The 17,522-nt window shown below is 42.1% G+C and overlaps 1 protein-coding gene across 3 annotated transcripts in view; it reads left to right on the top strand.

The window, feature by feature from the left end:
* LOC132407362 (SH2 domain-containing protein 3C-like) overlaps positions 1-17,522 on the top strand; it is a 286,124-nt gene that overhangs the window by 63,863 nt on the left and 204,739 nt on the right. Inside the window, exon 2 of one of the 3 annotated variants that reach the window (XM_059993735.1) lies at positions 13,962-14,018. The exons of 1 other annotated variant lie outside the window; for it this stretch is intronic. The gene's annotated coding sequence lies outside the window, so the exon portion shown is untranslated. Of the gene's footprint in view, positions 1-13,961; positions 14,019-15,334; positions 15,768-17,522 lie in introns of those variants that run through there. One more of the 3 variants, XM_059993736.1, reaches the window with a different exon arrangement.

Genomic DNA, 17,522 nt, shown 5'->3' with positions numbered 1-17,522 from the left:
GTTCTGCCATGCTTTGCAGAGAGCAAAGAGCGTGACAAGGCACAGAAAAAGTCATGGTCAAATGATTCACCTTAATATCTGAAAATGTATACAGTATACACCCTGAAATTCTTACTCTTCGCAGACATCCTCAAAACAGAAAAAACTCGAGGAATGAATGACAGAAATGTTAGAACCCCAAAGCCCCTCCACCCGAGGAGCAGCAAAAGCACCGGCCGCCTCCCACACCCCCCACCTCGCAACTGTAGTATCCCTGAAACAGGGATATGCGAATGAAATATACATACACTGTACTGTACTGTTCATGCATCAGTACTTTGGGTTTCAACAGGTACATTTAATGTCAGAGAAATGTATACATTATACATCCTGAAATTCTTCGCAAACATCCACGAAAACAGAGGAGTGCCCCAAAAGAATGAATGACTGTTAAACATTGGAGCCCCAAAGCCCCCCCTCTCCCCAGCTCCCCCTCCCATGCACAGGGAGCAGCGAGGCAACAACTCCCCCCACCCCCACCAGCAAAAAAGAATGGTGAATGAGTAGAGGGGGTATTCAACCATCACCCCACCCCGCCCAAAAAATAGGCATTCTGGTAGGCACAAGCAATCAATCGCGTGCTGAAGATTGAATGCAAGCCCTTGCGAGTCAATGGCAGATTCACTGTTCAATACTATAAAGAATACCTTGCACATGGATTCTCAGAATTTTCAGCTAAACGTATTTGCATGTTTTTAAAGCAATATTCCTTTTTTCTCTCAACATGACATTCACAGTAAATAAATAATTTTAACACTTTAAAAATTATTTGAACATTTATTTATAATTAAATTGAACAGATTTCAAACTTGTCGCACAACCACCAGCAAAGCCCCCAAAGAGACCATGATCTGGAGTCCATTAAGAAACTACTGTCTCTCCCAACACTTTGATATCTCAGACGGGCTCTCTCTTATGAGTGAGGGAGGGAGAGTTATCGCTCCTACAACGAATGCGAGCAGGGGATCAGCAGCTCACTGTTCTGATGTTACTACCTGCCACACCGCACACTTGAGTCCCCCCGACTAGAGGACTCACAGACTCCCACTTACCATCAAGAGAGAGAGGCAGAGAGAGAGATCGCTTGGGTGCAAAGGCCTACCATGATGCTTCAGTTTGCGACATTGGCGAGGAACTAGGTCGTCCCTGAAGGCACACATCTTCCAGGCTGGGCTTATCGAAATGCCAGGCTGCATAGTACGTCTGAGACTGAGAACCCACTGCCGGTGAAGAGTTTGAGTTACAAGTTTGAGCTACAACTGTAGATCATGGACTCTGAAAGGACCCCAGTCGCCTTTGAAAGAAAAGAGAGACATGACAAAAGAAGGAGAAGAAGCCGTTCGCGGACAAACTGGAAGAAGTTTCCTGGCTCTGCAAAAACTCTGGGGCCTTCTTTTCCAGCTCTTCCCTCCACTGCAATCAAGGAAGATGTGATGACTACTTGTACCACTAGATCCAGACTTCTGAGGTCGAGACGGCGGACTGCCCCAGTGCAAGTGCCTTTCCACGCTGAAAACTCTTCTACACAGGTTTCTACAGATATGACAGACAACCAGTTATTTGGTTCACCACTAACCAGAGAAGGAAGTTTTCTTTCCTTGCCTGGTTTGACCTAAGTGTGATGACAACCCTACCAATGGAGCACTGTCTTAACCGCCTCTGAAATACACATCATGCAAGTCAAGTCAAGGAAATTACAGATGGGCAATTAATACTACCCAAATTCCAAGAATGAATTAAAGTATGGCTGGTATACAGTAGAGTTCATAGCCTAATGATCAAGAGTGAAGCCTTGCTGTTCTCTTGGAGAAGAAAACACGATTTTTCTCATGTTTCATGTATCTTGCCATTTGAGAAGTTTCAATAGCCTCTCAGCACAGGATGCCAACCATATATTGGGCAAGTTGCCCAACCTCTGGGTTGTCTTTTTTATCTGACAGAAAATGCCCAACTGATGAGAAGTGTTTTGAAAGACTGAAACTTGGAGGAAAAATATCCCTCTCAGAATGGCAGAAGGTGACCAGCATGTAGGGCTTAATTTGGGGAATTCTTTCCATAAGCAGTATGGAGCAGGTAAATAAACAAGTTAGTCTTTGGGAGAGTCTAGGACCAGAGGGATCAGACTCAGAATATAAGGACTTCCCTTTAGAACAGAAATGAGGAAGAATTTCTTCAACCAGAGGGTGGTGAATCAATGGGATTTATTGCCATAGATTGCTGTGGAGGCAAAGTCATTGGGTATTTTTAAAGTGAAGGTTGATAGATTCTTGAATAGAAAGGTTATGGGGTGAAGGCAGGAGAATGGGGTAGAGAGGGAGAATTAATCAGCCATAATTGAATAACGGAGCAAACTTAATGGGCCAAATGGCGTAATTTTGCTTCAATGTCTTATGGTTTTATGATCTCTGATGTAATTAAATCAATCTGATTATAATCTAACATCCTGCCTTTACACCACAGAGTCATGGTATCATAGAACTCTGCTGCACAGAAGCAGGGCCTTTAAAACTGCTGGCCAGGTACATCAATTAAAACTCAGGTTACCAACTGACAGCCAATGGATATGATAACTCTTTCAAAATAACACCATGCAAGAGTATTCAGTATCAGTCAAAAGAAGGAAAGTGAAGGAGAAAACTAATTGAAAGAAACAACCAGACATAAGAATATTTTGAATACTAAAAGACATATGACATCTCATATTAATAAACAGCTATCTACATTATATTAAAAATAGAAGCAACCCTCATAGCCTCTCCATGTATCCTTTAAACTCAAACATCTGACAAAGTCTGAAATGTTCAGATTTATCAGCTGAACAAATATAGTGATAGGGACACAACTGGGACTTTCAAACATTGCTTCTCTTCCTGCCCCCTGCCTTGCTTTGGCATGGATTCCATATGATTTCCAGTGGGAGCACACTCACATGATAGAAATGTTTGTAATCGGACAGAATTAGTAAAGTCACTGAGGAAAAATGGCAAGAATGGCAGAAAGGCTGGGAATTGAGGCACAAAATGGAGCTTGACTTTGCATTTGGCTCTCAGGCAAGTGCTAAACACAAGAGATTTTGCAGATTCTGGAAATCCAGAGAAGGACATGCAAAATTGCTGGCAGTCCTGATGAATGCTGTCTGACCTGCTGAGTTCTTCCAGCATTTTGTGTGTGTTACTCAGGTAAGTGATGCACTTCTTGAACAGCCCTGGGCTTAGTTACTGTAACCAAGAACCTTCAAACCTAGTACAGCAAAATTAGAAAACAGTCACACTGGTCAACCTGTGAAGAGCACCTTATATTGTGCTCGTTTCCACTACTTTCTGGCTCTTCTCCCCTAACAATGCAGGATTGTGCTGGGAAAGGACCACAAATAATCATAGTTTTAATACTGGATGTTTAAAATCCAAATCCCAAAGGACTTCAAGGCGATATTTTCTTAATGAGTGGAAGACTCTGCAAAGGCTTTATTCAAATTTCTAATCCAGATTTTGGATCTGGAGACAAAAATGATAGTATCCTCTCATTTTGTCAACCACCTTGCTATCTTTATAACTTTGTAAAGTACTGAGAGCTCAAAACAGCACTACACCCCAAACAGGAAGAGCTTGTGCATGTTGGATTCCAAGAACCCTGTCAGTTGATAGTTATCTGCATATTTCAATGCTTTTGATAGAGACAACCTCAAACAGTTTCATTTCTGGTATGCATAGAAATTATGTTTCATCTCATTCGTGCTGCCTTCTCTGTTATTTTTTTCAGTAGTACACACTAGTCATTTAGTCTTTGTGACCTCATTGATCAAATATCAATCACCAATCTTTGCTATTTACTGAACTTTTTAAAAATATCTGTTCCATCTATTTCCCATGAAAAGTTAAGTTTATTTCTGTTTCTGCTCTCCTAGTCTTCTTGGGTTCACTATCAGCCCATGTTTGTCCATCTCTCTACCTTCTACATGGATACCACTGGCAGTTCAGCTCTCGATAGACTAGGACATCACATCATCGCAGGAGGAATTCTCTTGGAAGGATGAGGGTCAGAAATAGATTTGGGAAGCAAGAGTTTCTTTATCAAAGAATTTAGGCTTGGCGGGGGGGAAGGTAATATTCCAGACAAACTGAAGTAAATTTTCAAATTAGTGTTTCAAGTTTAGAATTGTTCAACTGTGGTCCAAGGGCCAAATGTTCAACATTAGGAGATGAGAAGAGAATTAAGGGAGGAAATATAAATGGCTTTTAGATGAAGAGAGAAAGGAGTTTCTGAGAGGAGACAGAGTGCAGAATATTTCAAGCATTAGCTGGAGTCCATCAATCTATGGTGCAGTTTAACCTGATGACCTTGTAGCTTGTATGGAAAAAAAAAACTAGGCATGTGTGAAATAGGTGCTGACTAAGTTTTCTTCTTAGGGAGTCTCTCAGGATTGCTTCTACTCCAGATCTGAGGAATGGAAGTTGCTTGTGTGAAAATTCTTATAACTTGAGTGGCTGATGCTACTGCACAATCTTAACAGTATGAAGTCTTCATCCAATGCAAGGAAGTCCAGAGCAGTCGATGGCCAGGCTTAGCTGCACACATGTAACACATGCATTCATGCCTGTTTTGAGGTTTTCTTCCTCAGAACCCCCCCCCCCCCCCACCCTGATGCCTTGCCTCATTCTGTCCCCATTCTTTAGTCTCCCTGCTTCTGTTCTCATTCTTGGAACCGGCTCCCCATAAGTTCTCATCCTACCTCCACTTCAACTTGGCTCCTTCCCCTTTTAGCCCCTTTCCTCTCAATTATCCCTCTCTCCTCATTCCCATTCCCCTCCAACACTCTGGCTGCTTACTCTTTCCAAAAGGAAGAATGACCACTCACCAATGTTGCTTTCCGATCACTGAGCAACCTTCTGTCCACTTCTATTCTCACCCTTCTCTCTAATGCCAGCTACTGTGCAAACCCCAGGAAAATCTCCAGCTGCCAACCAAACGCTGCACGCAGACAGATTGCCAGGTCCTAGAGTGTGACTTTCCAGCAGATTTCAGCAGAGTTCATCCTGTGGGATCTCACTCAGCCACCACCATCACTCAACTGTACAGCCATTCCAAACCAGTTAACCGGTGGTCAACTGGTCACTTTATGAAGGATCTCACCCACCTTGCTTATGGACTCTTTGTCCCACTCCCATCAGGGAAGAGACCATGCAATGTCCACACCAGGACCACCAGACTCAAAAACAGCTACTTGCTCCAAGCCATCAAGGCAATCAAGAACTCCATCCATTAACATGCCCCACCAATCCCCACCACCACTACATACACATCACCTCACCTTATGTACCTACAATCAGTATATCTATTTAAGTTAATTGTACATTATGTTTTGTAGGATTTCTTTTATATTTATATTTATTGTTTTTCTATTGTGTTCTTTATGTTTATTTGGTTTTAAATGCTGCATTGGATCTAGAGTAACAATCATTTCCTTCCCCTTTACACTTGTGTACAGAAGAATGACAATAAATGATCTTAGTGCTTACAACGTTACAAGATTGTACACCAAGAGGACTGGTTTACAATTCAACCCTTTTTTCTCCCCCTCTGATCACAAGTAGCTCCTTCCCATCAACAGCCTTCCTGTACAACAAAATATATAGACAGGTATAGACATGATCAAAGTTCAGTTCAAAGTAAATTTTATTATCAAAGTACATATATATCACTGTATGCAACCCTGAGATTCCTCTTCTTGTTGGCATACTCAGCAAATCGATAGAATAGTAACTGTAACAGGATGAATGAAAGTTCAACCAGGGTGCAGAAGACAACAAGGTATGCAAATGAAAATATAAGTAAATAGCAATAAATAATGAGTACAAGAGATAAGGAGTTCTTAAAGTGAGAGCATTGGTTGTAGGAACATCTCAATAATGGGGCAAGTGAGTGTAGTTGTCACCTTTTATTCAAGAGCCTGATGATTGAGGGGTAGTAACTGTTCTTGAATTGGGTGGTGTGAGTCCTGAGTCTCCTGTACCTTCTACCTGATGGCAGCAGCAAGAAGAGAGCATGACGTAGGTGCTGGGGATCTTTGATGCAATCATGAAGAAGGCACATCAGCAGCACCATTTTATTAGGAGTTTGAGGGAATATGCAAGACTCTAGCAAGTTCCTGCTGATGTCCGGTGGAGAGCATTCTGACTTGTTGCATCGCCACCTGGTAAGGAGGCTCCAAGGCACAGGATCGAATAAAGCTCCAGAGTGTTGTAGATTCAGCCAACTCCATCACAGGCACAACCATCAAGGACATCTTTAAGAGACGATGCCTCGAGAAAGCAGCATCTGTCATTGTGGACCCACAGCACCCGAGATACCCCCTCCTCTCCATCAGGGATGAAGTACAGTAGCTTGAAGACCCACATTCAATGTTTTAGGAACAGCTTCTTCCCCTCCATCATCAGATACCGGAATGGTCCAGTGATATATTTTTGCCATATATAGCACTGATAAACCTGATTCTGATTTTAGAAAATGATCAATTTGTATTTTTACCCTGCACTTTACCTCCTTCCATCATCTCCCCACTTCTCTTTTGAAGATGCAATATTCTCACGGGGATCATTTCCATAGGGTCAGATCACAAGTCTGACCACTGACTGTAATTTCAGCTTTCTGCTCTGTTCGGGTAGCAGAGCTGAAATCCTTCATAAGGGTAGAAGATGAGAAGGATGAGGGTGAACATTCTAAGAATCTAACATTCTCACAAATTCATCTCCACAGTTAGGTTACAACTTGCTGTGGGTAGCAGAATGAAACCTCCTCCATGGTTGGACTCCAACTAGATGACTCTTTAGTCTGGCACAGAGAACAACCTTATAATGTTTACTTCAGGAATGTAAGTGGGTAAATATTTGGATAGGGAGTTTAAACACTGATAGCTTATCAGTATTTATCAGATTGGCAGAACCCTGTGTGATACCACAGGGAAGAGAGTCACGACTGAGATAGAGTAAAATATGCTTCGTAACAGATTCCTTTTACAGACACTTGCATTCCGTGCGTCCGTGCCCATTGACCTGGGCTCAGTTCTTTTATTCTAGTTCATACTCAACCAACACCCTGGGATGCACAAAACCCTTCCTGGGTTCGCCAACTTGATGCTGATCTCTCGTGATTCTTCTGAGGGCGCAGCTCCCACTCCCTACCCTTCCAGCCCACCTTCACGAAATATTACCCATGTCTGGAAATGTAAAGCTGCAGAAAGGCAGTTGCTTGCAAAACCTCATTTAAAATCAGTTCAAATAGACTTGGATTGCAGTCGTACTGGGCGAACTTGCGAGCAGTCGAAGACTCCTCACTGTCTAGCATTGAAATTAGACCATAAGCCATAGGAACAGAATCAGGCCATTTTGGCCCCTCGAGTCTGCTCCGCCACTCCATGATGGCTGATTTATCATCCCTCTCAACCCCATTCCCCTGTCTTCTCCCCTTAATCTTTGATGCTTTCAAGAATCAAGAGACTATCAACCTCCACACTGAATATACCCAATGATTTGGCCTCCACAGCCATTTGTGGCAATGTTCCACAGATTCACCAACCTCTGGCTGAAGAAATTCCTCCTCATCTCTATTCTAAGTGGATGTCCCTCTATTCTGAGTCTGTGCCCTTTGGTCCTAGACTGGCCCAGCGGGAATTTGAGGGAGTGATGCAGGCAGGCTTCCTGCCTGCTGCCAGTTTTTAGCAGAGAATTCCTGAAAGGCATGTCAGTAAGTTAAATCATTTAGTGAAGCCAGTCCAGCAGGAAGGAATGTCAGGGTGGGAGGGGTTGGGGGGAAACCCACAGCCTGCCCTATCCGATGTGATTCAAACGGCAGAATAGCCATTCCCTATTTCCACTCTGTCCCAGTAAGGGCAGGGCTTGACAGTAGAGAGGAAATAACCATGTTTGTAAGAGCTCGATCTGCAGTGAATGAACAACATACATCAACAGTCTGAAAGGAGCAAACAAGTAATGCTGAATGTGATCAGAATCAGAATCAGGTTTAATATAGCTTGTATATGTCATGAAATTTGTTGTTTTGCAGCAGCAGTACATTGCAACACACAATAAGAAAAGCTGTAAATTACAGTGAGAAGTATACAGAGTCATAGAGAAGCATAGCACAGAAACAGGCCCTTTGGCCCATCTAGTCCATGCTGAAATAATTGAAACTGCCTACTCCCATCAACTGGCAGTGGGACCATAGCCATCCATTCCCCTACCATTCATGCACCTATCCAAACTTCTCTTAAGCATTGAAATCAAACTCGCATACACTACTTGTACTGGCAACTCATTCCACACTCTCACGACCCTCTGAGTGAAGAAGATTTCTCCTCAATTTCCTTAAACTTCTCACCTTTCACCCTTAACCTATGACCTCTAGTCATAATCCCACCCAACCTCAAGTGCCTGCTTGCATATATACAGTAAAAAGTTAAATTAAAAAAGGAGTGCAAAAAGAAAAAAAAAGTCATGTTCATGGATTTAGGTTTTCAAAAGTAACTTTTATGATATACAGGGTATTACAATTTTTCTTGCATTTTTGTGCACTATTAACTGATTGGATTCAAATTGATATGTGTGTTTTACAGTATGCTTTGTATTTCTGAAGTTGTAATTATATTTAAATCAACTTATTTTAGTGCTGGAGACCTTATAAGTAAGCAGGTATCTAAAATTAGATAAAGAAAAGATAATAATACTGTGGGAAGGTAATATCATCCTCTATTCAAGGAGCTCCATATATTTTAGATTGATCATCCAGGGAGTATTGGAGGCTGCACGTCCTTAAGGCGATGAATCTGTGGAATTGATTGCCATAGATGCCTGTGCAGCCCAAGTCATTGGGTATATTTAGAGCAGAGGCTGGTATGATAAGGGCGTTAAGTGTTACGGGAAGAAGGCAAGAGAATGGGGTTGAGAGGAAAAATGAATCAGCCATGATGAAATGGCAGAGCAGAATTGAAGGGTCAAATAGCCTAATTCTGTTCCTATGTCTTGTAGTCTTAATCCTTATGTTATTAACTTTGCTGGATGATGAATTCAAAGTGCCAGTCTGAATGGAGACTTATCATGTTCCTGGACATGTATTCTCTGCTTGCTCGAACAACTCATGATTCTAATTTTGCAACACATGATAAATGTTGTTCAAACTTTGAAACCATACAAGCATGAACTGGTCACCTTGCTTTGCCCTGGTCCCATTTAAAACCCCTTTCTAAGTGTTTTTTCCCCCAACTTCAGTCTTTCTCCTGATTTATCCAGGGAGAGAACTTCAAGTTACCCATTCTAAAAGTCTGAGTTGAACAGTCACTTTCAAGATGGAATTCAACTATAGATTCGTGATTCAACCACTAGTTTTCAGCAACACTGACTAATTCCATAAGTCCTGAGTCAGCAAGGCTTGTCTTGGCCACTAACATGGAAGGTCAATCTAAATTTTCCTCTATGAAGTGAGAGAAAGCTAGAATTGCTATTGTTTTCTATTCAATGATTACTGTTGGAAAATCTGTGGTATAGAGATATTAAGATTAAGCTTGCCTGATATGTCCATTGATTGGATTGTCTACCAAAATTAATTTTGCAGATCAAATGAAATAAACAATGGCCAATTGGGTGAGACATTCAGGGGTAGCTGGAACCAATTGTAACTATACAACGTATCTTCTCTGATGAATGTTACCTTATGGTCGTGGAGAACCTCGTGAGTTCCTGAGGTCCCAAGAGTTTAGCCATCTGGTGCTTAGCTCTTGGTAAAGTCACCCACGGCAGTAAAGGCAAGGGGGGGGGGGAGCACAGGGAAGGGTGATCCAATCAAGGCTTCAATTGTGGAGCCGGCAGGAGATGAAAAATCACAACAGGAAGGGTGATCCAATCAAGGCTTCAATTGTGGAGCCGGCAGGAGATGAAAAATCACAATGGCAGTGAAGATGGAGGAAGGCTGCAGCACTGAAGGGTCTCCAGTCCATGCATTCCATGTCACTGGGCCAAGGACCATTATGGTGACTGTGCATCAACCTCCCCACGTTAAACAAAGTCACACACAAGTGCTCTCCATTAAGGGAATCCACCCTAAGATCTCGGATAATGTGAATTCTGGATCGGCCACCACAGCTACCTGAAACCTCACCAATAGACAACCCCTCAGGAGAACATCATGCTCATCTCGAGTGATCGCACAGAATAGAGAGGAGAAAGTCTGGGATAGGACATGGGATTTAAAAAAAAGAAAGACGGAAGTTAAAACTATGAACTTGTAACCAACTGAGACACCTCAGGCAAATTAATAGGTAGCTTTCTGACTAATTACTGCTACAGAGTCCTATGTAAATGCTAATTACCACATTTTATTCAGCAGGCAGCCATGTAATGAGCATGAGAACTGAGGTGTTCATTTAAACACTTTCCTTGTAGATGTGTTACACTTTGGCTATGATAACCTGAGGCTAATTAACTCATGAAGGAGTATTAATTAAAGAGTAGAAAAATTTAACAACTGGAATTGTTAAACTTACTAATGAGAAGCTTAGACACGTCCTGAAGATTTGGCTGATAGCTCAGGAGGTGGTGGGTGGAGTATTGCATTGGTGGTGGCATTGATGGTGATGGGGTTGTTGATTGAACATCTGACATTTGCACAGAAAGGGCACAAGACTGATCCACTCCCTACGATAAGTTAACTAACCTCAATGAACACAGCAAATGAAGAATTCAAAAATCTTCTCAGTTCCCTCGGCTTCTCTAGAGCGCAGGAGAATGAGGGGAGATTTGATAGAGGTGTACAAAATTATGAGATAAAGTAAATGTCAGCCAGTTTTTTCCACTGAGGTTGGGTGAGACTAGAACTAGAGGTCCTAGGTGAAGAGTGAAAGCTGAAATATTGAAAGGGAACTTCTTCACTCAGAGGGTGGTGAGAATGTGGAGCAACCTGCCAGCATAAGTGGTGAATGTGAATTTGGGCAGCATGGTAGTGCAGTGTGGTTAGCAGTACAGTACAGTTTACAGTACAGGCAGCTGGGGCTCAATTCCTGCTGCTGCCTGTAAGGAGTTTGTACATTCTCCCTGTGACCATGTGGATTTCCTCCGGGTGCTCTGGTTTCCTCCCACAGTCCAAAGATGTACCAATTGGTAGGTTAATCGGTCACTGAGAATTGTCCCATGGTTAGGTTAGCATTAAAGTTGGGGGACTGCTGGGCAGCATGTCTCAAGGGACCATTAGGGCCTAGTCGTGCTGTATCTCAATAAATATATAAATAAATAAGTTCTCATTTAGAAACATAGAAAACCTACAGCGCAATACAGGCCCTTCGGCCCACAAGGTTGTGCCGATCATGTCCCTACCCTAGAAATTACTAGGCTTACCTATAGTCCTCTATTTTTCTAAGCTCCATGTACCTATCTAAAAGTCTCTTAAAAGACCCTATCGTATCCACCTCCACCACCGTTGTTGGCATCCCATTCCACGCACTCACCACACTCTGAATAAAAAACTTACCCCTGACATCTCCTCTGTACCTACTCCCCAAGCACCTTAAAACTGTGCCCTATCGTGTTAGCCATTTCAACCCTGGGAAAAAGCCTCCGACTATCCACATGATCAATGCCTCTCATCACCTTGTACACCTCTATCAGGGCACCACTCATCCTTCTTCGCTCCAAGGTGAAAAGGCCAAGTTCACTCAACCTATTCTCATAAGGCACGCTCCCCAATCCAGGCAACATCCTTGTAAATCTCCTTTGCACCCTTTCTATGGCTTCCACATCCTTCCTGTAGTGAGCCGACCAAAATTGAGCACAGTACTCCAAGTGGAGTCCAAGGGTCCTATATAGCTGCAACATTACCTCTCGGTTCCTAAATTCAATTCCACGATTGATGAAGGCCAATACACCGTACGCCTTCTTAACCACTGAGTCAACCTGCGCAGCTGTTTTGAGCATCCTATGGACTCGTACCCCAAGATCCCTCTGATCCTCCACACTGCCAGGACTCTTACCATTAATACTATATTCTGCCATCATATTTGACCTACCAAAATGAACCACTTCACACTTATCTGGGTTGAACGCCATCTCAAATTTAAGAGAAATTTGGATAAGTACATAGGTGGAGAGGTGTGGAGAGCTATGGTTTAGGTGTGGGTTGATGGGATTAGGCAGAGTATTAGTTTAGCACATACTAGATGGGCCAAAGGGCTTGCTTCTGTGCTGTAGTGCTCTATAACAAGAAACTAGGTAAAAGCTCCACTTTTAGAATTCTCCCCGGAATTCTTACTTACGGATAAGGGCATGAATGGGTTTGGTTGTTCATGCTGTCTCCTGCCAAGCTTCACAAGAGTATAATGGATCTTTGGATGAGAAGAAACCATAGACATTACCTTATTTGGAGACCATAGTCCTGGGATTCCTCAGGACTTGATCCTACGGCTTATGCTGGAGACGGGATGGGGAATGAGCACTCAACTAGTTGGGAGGAACTGCTCAGATGGAAATCCATCTGTTTTCCTAGGGAGTCCATATCTTCTCAATCCCATTACCCTTGCCTTGCAACAATGGTTGCAATGGTTGTGCCATTTGTGCAGTAGCTCTTAGAAATAAAAATGAGTCCTGGTGCATCCAAGTCACCACTATATTAGAGTCATAGAGGTGTACAAAATTATGAACAGTGTGGATAGGGTAAATTTTTGTTTGCATAGTAGGGGAATTAAGGTTTATGGGGAAAAGGCAGGTCAGTGGAGATGAATCCATGGCCAGATCAGCCATGATCTTATTGAATGGCAGAACGGGTGTAATGGGCCAGATGGCCTACTCCTGCTCCTATTTCTTATGTCCTTATGAAAGCAGGCTTTATCCACTGAGGTTGGATGAAACTAGAATTATAGTTCTAGAATGAAAACCATTCTGTGCAGAATTATTAATCTGCCTAGTCCCAGTGGCCTTCAACTGGAATATAGGTCACCATAACCCTCCCATTGATGTACTTAACCAAATTTCTCTTAAGTGTTGAAATCGAGCTCGTATACACCACTTGCAGTGGCAGCTTATTCCACATGCTCATGATCTTCTCAATGAAGATCCCTTCATGCTCCCTATTAACATTTCACCTTTAACCCTTAATTCAGCATTAAGTTCCTTGGCATAAAAATCACCGAGGATCTCACGTGGTCTGGACATACTGGCTGTGTGGTGAAAAAGGCACAACAGTGCCTCTTTCACCTCAGACAGTTGAAGAAGTTTGGTATGGCCCCCAAAATCTAAGAACTTTCTATAGGGGCATGATTGAGAGCATGCTGACTGGCTGCATCACTGCCTGGTATGGGAACTGTACTTCCCTCAATCACAGGATTCTGCAGAGAGTGGTGCGGACAGCCCAGCGCATCTGTATTTGTGAACTTCCCACTATCAGGACATTTACAAAGACAGGTGTGTAAAAAGGGCCTGAAGGATCATTGGGGACCTGAGTCACCCCAACCACAAACTGTTCCAGCTGCTACCATCCAGGAAATGGTACTGCAGCATAAAAGCCGGGGCCAACAGGCTCCGGGACAGCTTCTTCCACCAGACCATCAGACTGCTTAATTCATGCTGATGTAACTGTATTTCTATGTTATATTGATTATCCTGTTGTAGATGTTATTTATTATAAGTTAGTATAATTGCACAACGCACATTTGAACAGAGATGTAACGTAAAGATTTTTACTCCTCATGTATATGAAGGATGTAAGTAATAAAGTCAATTCAATTCAATGAACTCTAGTTCTAGTCTTCCCCAACCTCAGTGATAAAAGCCTGCTTGCATTTACCCTATCCACACTCCACATAATTTTGTATACCTCTATCAAGTCCCTCCCATTCTCCTACACTGCAGGAAATAAGGTTTCCTGACATTCCCACTTGTGTTCCACAGGAGATGGAAGTGGAGCGGAGGCAGATGTTGGTGGCAAAGCCCACCGAAATCCTCAAGGTATTGTGCGTTTCATTTTACTCAGAAGGTGAAAAGAAAATAAATTAACAAAAATGCACTGATCCTTGAAGTCACAACATCCATTCTGAGGGATAAGCAATTCTTTTCTTCATGTTGGTGGTATTACTTTCTTTGAACTAGTTATATTAGAGCAGCAAGAGTCAGAAATAATATAAATCCCCAATTTATGAAAAAATAGAGAAAGTAGACTTCTATTGAATTGATGCTAGATTGTCACCAACATTAGCCATTCTAACCTTTCCTTTATTGGCTTTATCATTAATATTGTCACCAGTGACCTATGGTTGTGATAGCTAACCTCACCAACAATTTCTGTTATCTGAGGACTGCCTTTAGGAGGCCTGTACAAGAGAGCATTCATCCAGGATGTGGTAACCCACATGACTAAACAGAGAACTGGTAGAGCTCATGTAGGTAGAAAAGCAGCCCTGAAAGATACTATATCAATGTAATGGCTTAGGAAGAATTACTGTTCTTGGGTATGTGACCAAAGTTTAAAGAAACTTGAAACAACTTAATTGATTTCTCATCAGAGTAGGTACAGAGGAGGCACAAAAGTGGAAATTCATGTTCAGAAATTTCCAGTTTTTGGTTTATCAACCTTGACGTCAGTTGTCTTCATTTATCAAGTGATTTTCTCTGCCCAAGCCTACTGAACTGTGCTACCAAAAAACTTCAGAAGTTCTTAAATCTTTAGCAGTACAAGGTAATGAAAAATCCAGTCCTGAAGAAAGGTCTTGGCCCGATATGTCAACTGTTTACTCTTTCCCATAGATGCTGTCTGACCTGCTGAGTTCCTCTATCAGTTTGTGTACGTTGCTTTGGATTTCCAGCATCTTCAGCCTTCCTCATCTTTAAAAAAAAAATTTTGCTTCTCTAAGCTTTCAGCACTAACATAGAATGTTTCCCTCTGCTAAAACAGATGGGTCTACACTGCCAGTCTTGGTTTGTTTCATCGGATTTCCAGAGGTTGCACTGTTCATTGTATTTCTGATTGTAAATATAAAGTGGAGGCAGAAGTTAAGATTTTACTGTTGGTTCTGGTTATTTCCACACCTTAATCTTTATGCCATTTATTTGCCTGCACAAACCTGGGTTATATTCTCATGGAAGAAAAGAAATACAGATTTACACACTGGGATTGCAAAGTCTGCACTTCCAAGAAAAAGACAGCTTTCTTGCAGTCCTTACATTTTTTTGTCACCACGAAATCTAATTCCTTCATTTCAAAATAATTTCTTTCATGGGAATAAAGAGCCCAATTCAGGACAGAAATGGACATCCATCCCAGCCCTCCCCATCCTTCCAAACACAGACACAATTACTATCTATATCTGATTGGCTGGATGGCCAGTTGCTTTAAAAATGTTGGTCCCTCCTTTATCCATAACAAGCCTTTACTGTGTGAGCTGTCCTCGGCTCCAGTCTGGTCTTGTCCCCTCTGACTGCACCATTCTATCTGGCTCCCTTCGGCATTCTTCTCATCACTTGACCTCTGCCCCTTGCAACGTCCAGAGTTCCTGCGGAGTGGCAGTGAGGGTCGGCTTATTCAGAGCTGAGACAAAGCACCCACTGTCCGTATCTGTCTGAGATACTCCAGTCACCTGAGAGCTGACTCTGCTAAACAGTGCAACCAGTTTTTAAGACAAGCAGAGAAGCTGGATGATTTTGAAAGCAACAACACGGAGGAATCTGCTCCGCACCTGGGGCATGGAACCACAATCACAGGTACATTTAAGTAACTAACATCAATAAGGTATAAACTAGCAACAAGCTGTAGAGTTTAATCCTTCTTTAAAAAATATTGTAAATGGTTTGTATGTCTCTCATGATATGTTCAAATAGTTTTAAGGGATGTAATCAATATTTATCTAACGAATCAATTTGAAGGTGACATAATTTTACTAAGTCAGCACTGGGAGAGCTGCTTCATTGATGAATAGGAATAAAGGGTGATCTATCTACCCAAGGCTCTCCTAATCATTAGGCCACAAGGGTCTCCTGATTTACTTTATTTTAATTATTTTTAAGTTGCTCTAATCTTCATCTGAAGGTACTGAGCCAACCTTATGTGAGGTGGCATGACTATCAACGAAAGCCCACTCACTAAGGTCCCAGTTTCCACAATGCCAAACCCTGGCAACACTCAGAAATAAATTTTTACAAGTTGCTTACTGCATTGGATATGAGGGTCGTCTAACGATACACTGCAGCTCCAGCCGTTCCTTGGATGAATTACAGGTTCATTCTCAGTGCATTTTAAATGGAAACCAATACAGTTTATAGTAAAAAGGGGGCTCCCTGCTTTATGAGCCGAGTTCATGTACAGCTTCATATTGGATCCATTATGTCACAAATACTGCGCTATTGTTCCGTTATTCTGCCCCTAGTTGCAGTACATTCGGCTTAGTTGTAAGAAATTCAGCAGCTCCAATACTTCCTGTCATCTAATGGAGAAACACTTTCCCACATACAGTACCCACTATTCTTAAAGGAACAGTTGGACCATTGAAGAGCATGATTACTGGGATATATATATTACATAAGAACACTTAAGATCAGGGACAGGCCATGAGGTCCAATTATTCCTCTCTGTCTGATCTCTAAATCTGTGTTCTCCTTTGAATCCAGCTGCTTTTAGAATTTGCTAGTTTATTGCATCACTTTATTATCTGTGTGCAAAATAAAATTCCTCTTCTTAGAGTCATAGATTCATACAGCATAGAAAAGCCCTTAGGCCCATCTAGTCTGTGCCAAACTATTATTCTGAGTCGTCCCATTGATGCACACCTGGACCATAGCCCTCCATACCCCTCCCACCTAAGTACCTATCCAACTTCCTCTTACATGTTGAAATTGAACCCGCATTCACTACTTCTGCTGGCAGCTCATTCCACACTCTCAACACCTGAGTGAAGAGGATTGTCCTCATGTTTCCCTTAAACACTTTACCTTTCACCCTTAGCCCATGACCTCTGGTTGCAGTCTCACACAGCCTCAATGAAAAAAGCCTGCTTGCATTTACGCTATCTACACTCCTTAAAATTTTGTGTATCTCTTGTTCCTTGTTCCAAAATTTACATATTTTAGCTTGAGTCATTTGGTGTCAGAATCCTCCATAATCTTTAATGCTCCATTCGGATCACCTCACTTTTCTTCCTTAACCTTGCTTTCTAATGACATTAATATCTAAATCTAGGAATATTTCCATTACTCAGCTCTATGCCCACCAAAGCCAAGCATGTCACTCCTAGTCAAAGATTTCCCAGATCTATTTACAGTACTTAAGGCACACCAGGTGACAACAATTTTCAATGTTTCATATAGCCAACTACTTTATGAACTTAAACAACTGTTGTCATTCAGTACATACGGTATATATATCCAGATCATGCCTAACCCCAGGGGAATGCCAAAAAGAGAAGGGAGACTGTGAGCCTGATTATATTTTGTTTGCATCAATTTTCAGACAACTGTTTGTGT

This window comes from Hypanus sabinus, chromosome 18 (genome assembly GCF_030144855.1).
Source record: "Hypanus sabinus isolate sHypSab1 chromosome 18, sHypSab1.hap1, whole genome shotgun sequence".
In the NCBI taxonomy this organism is placed as follows: domain Eukaryota; kingdom Metazoa; phylum Chordata; class Chondrichthyes; order Myliobatiformes; family Dasyatidae; genus Hypanus; species Hypanus sabinus.
This window is presented reverse-complemented; position numbering and strand designations above follow the sequence as displayed.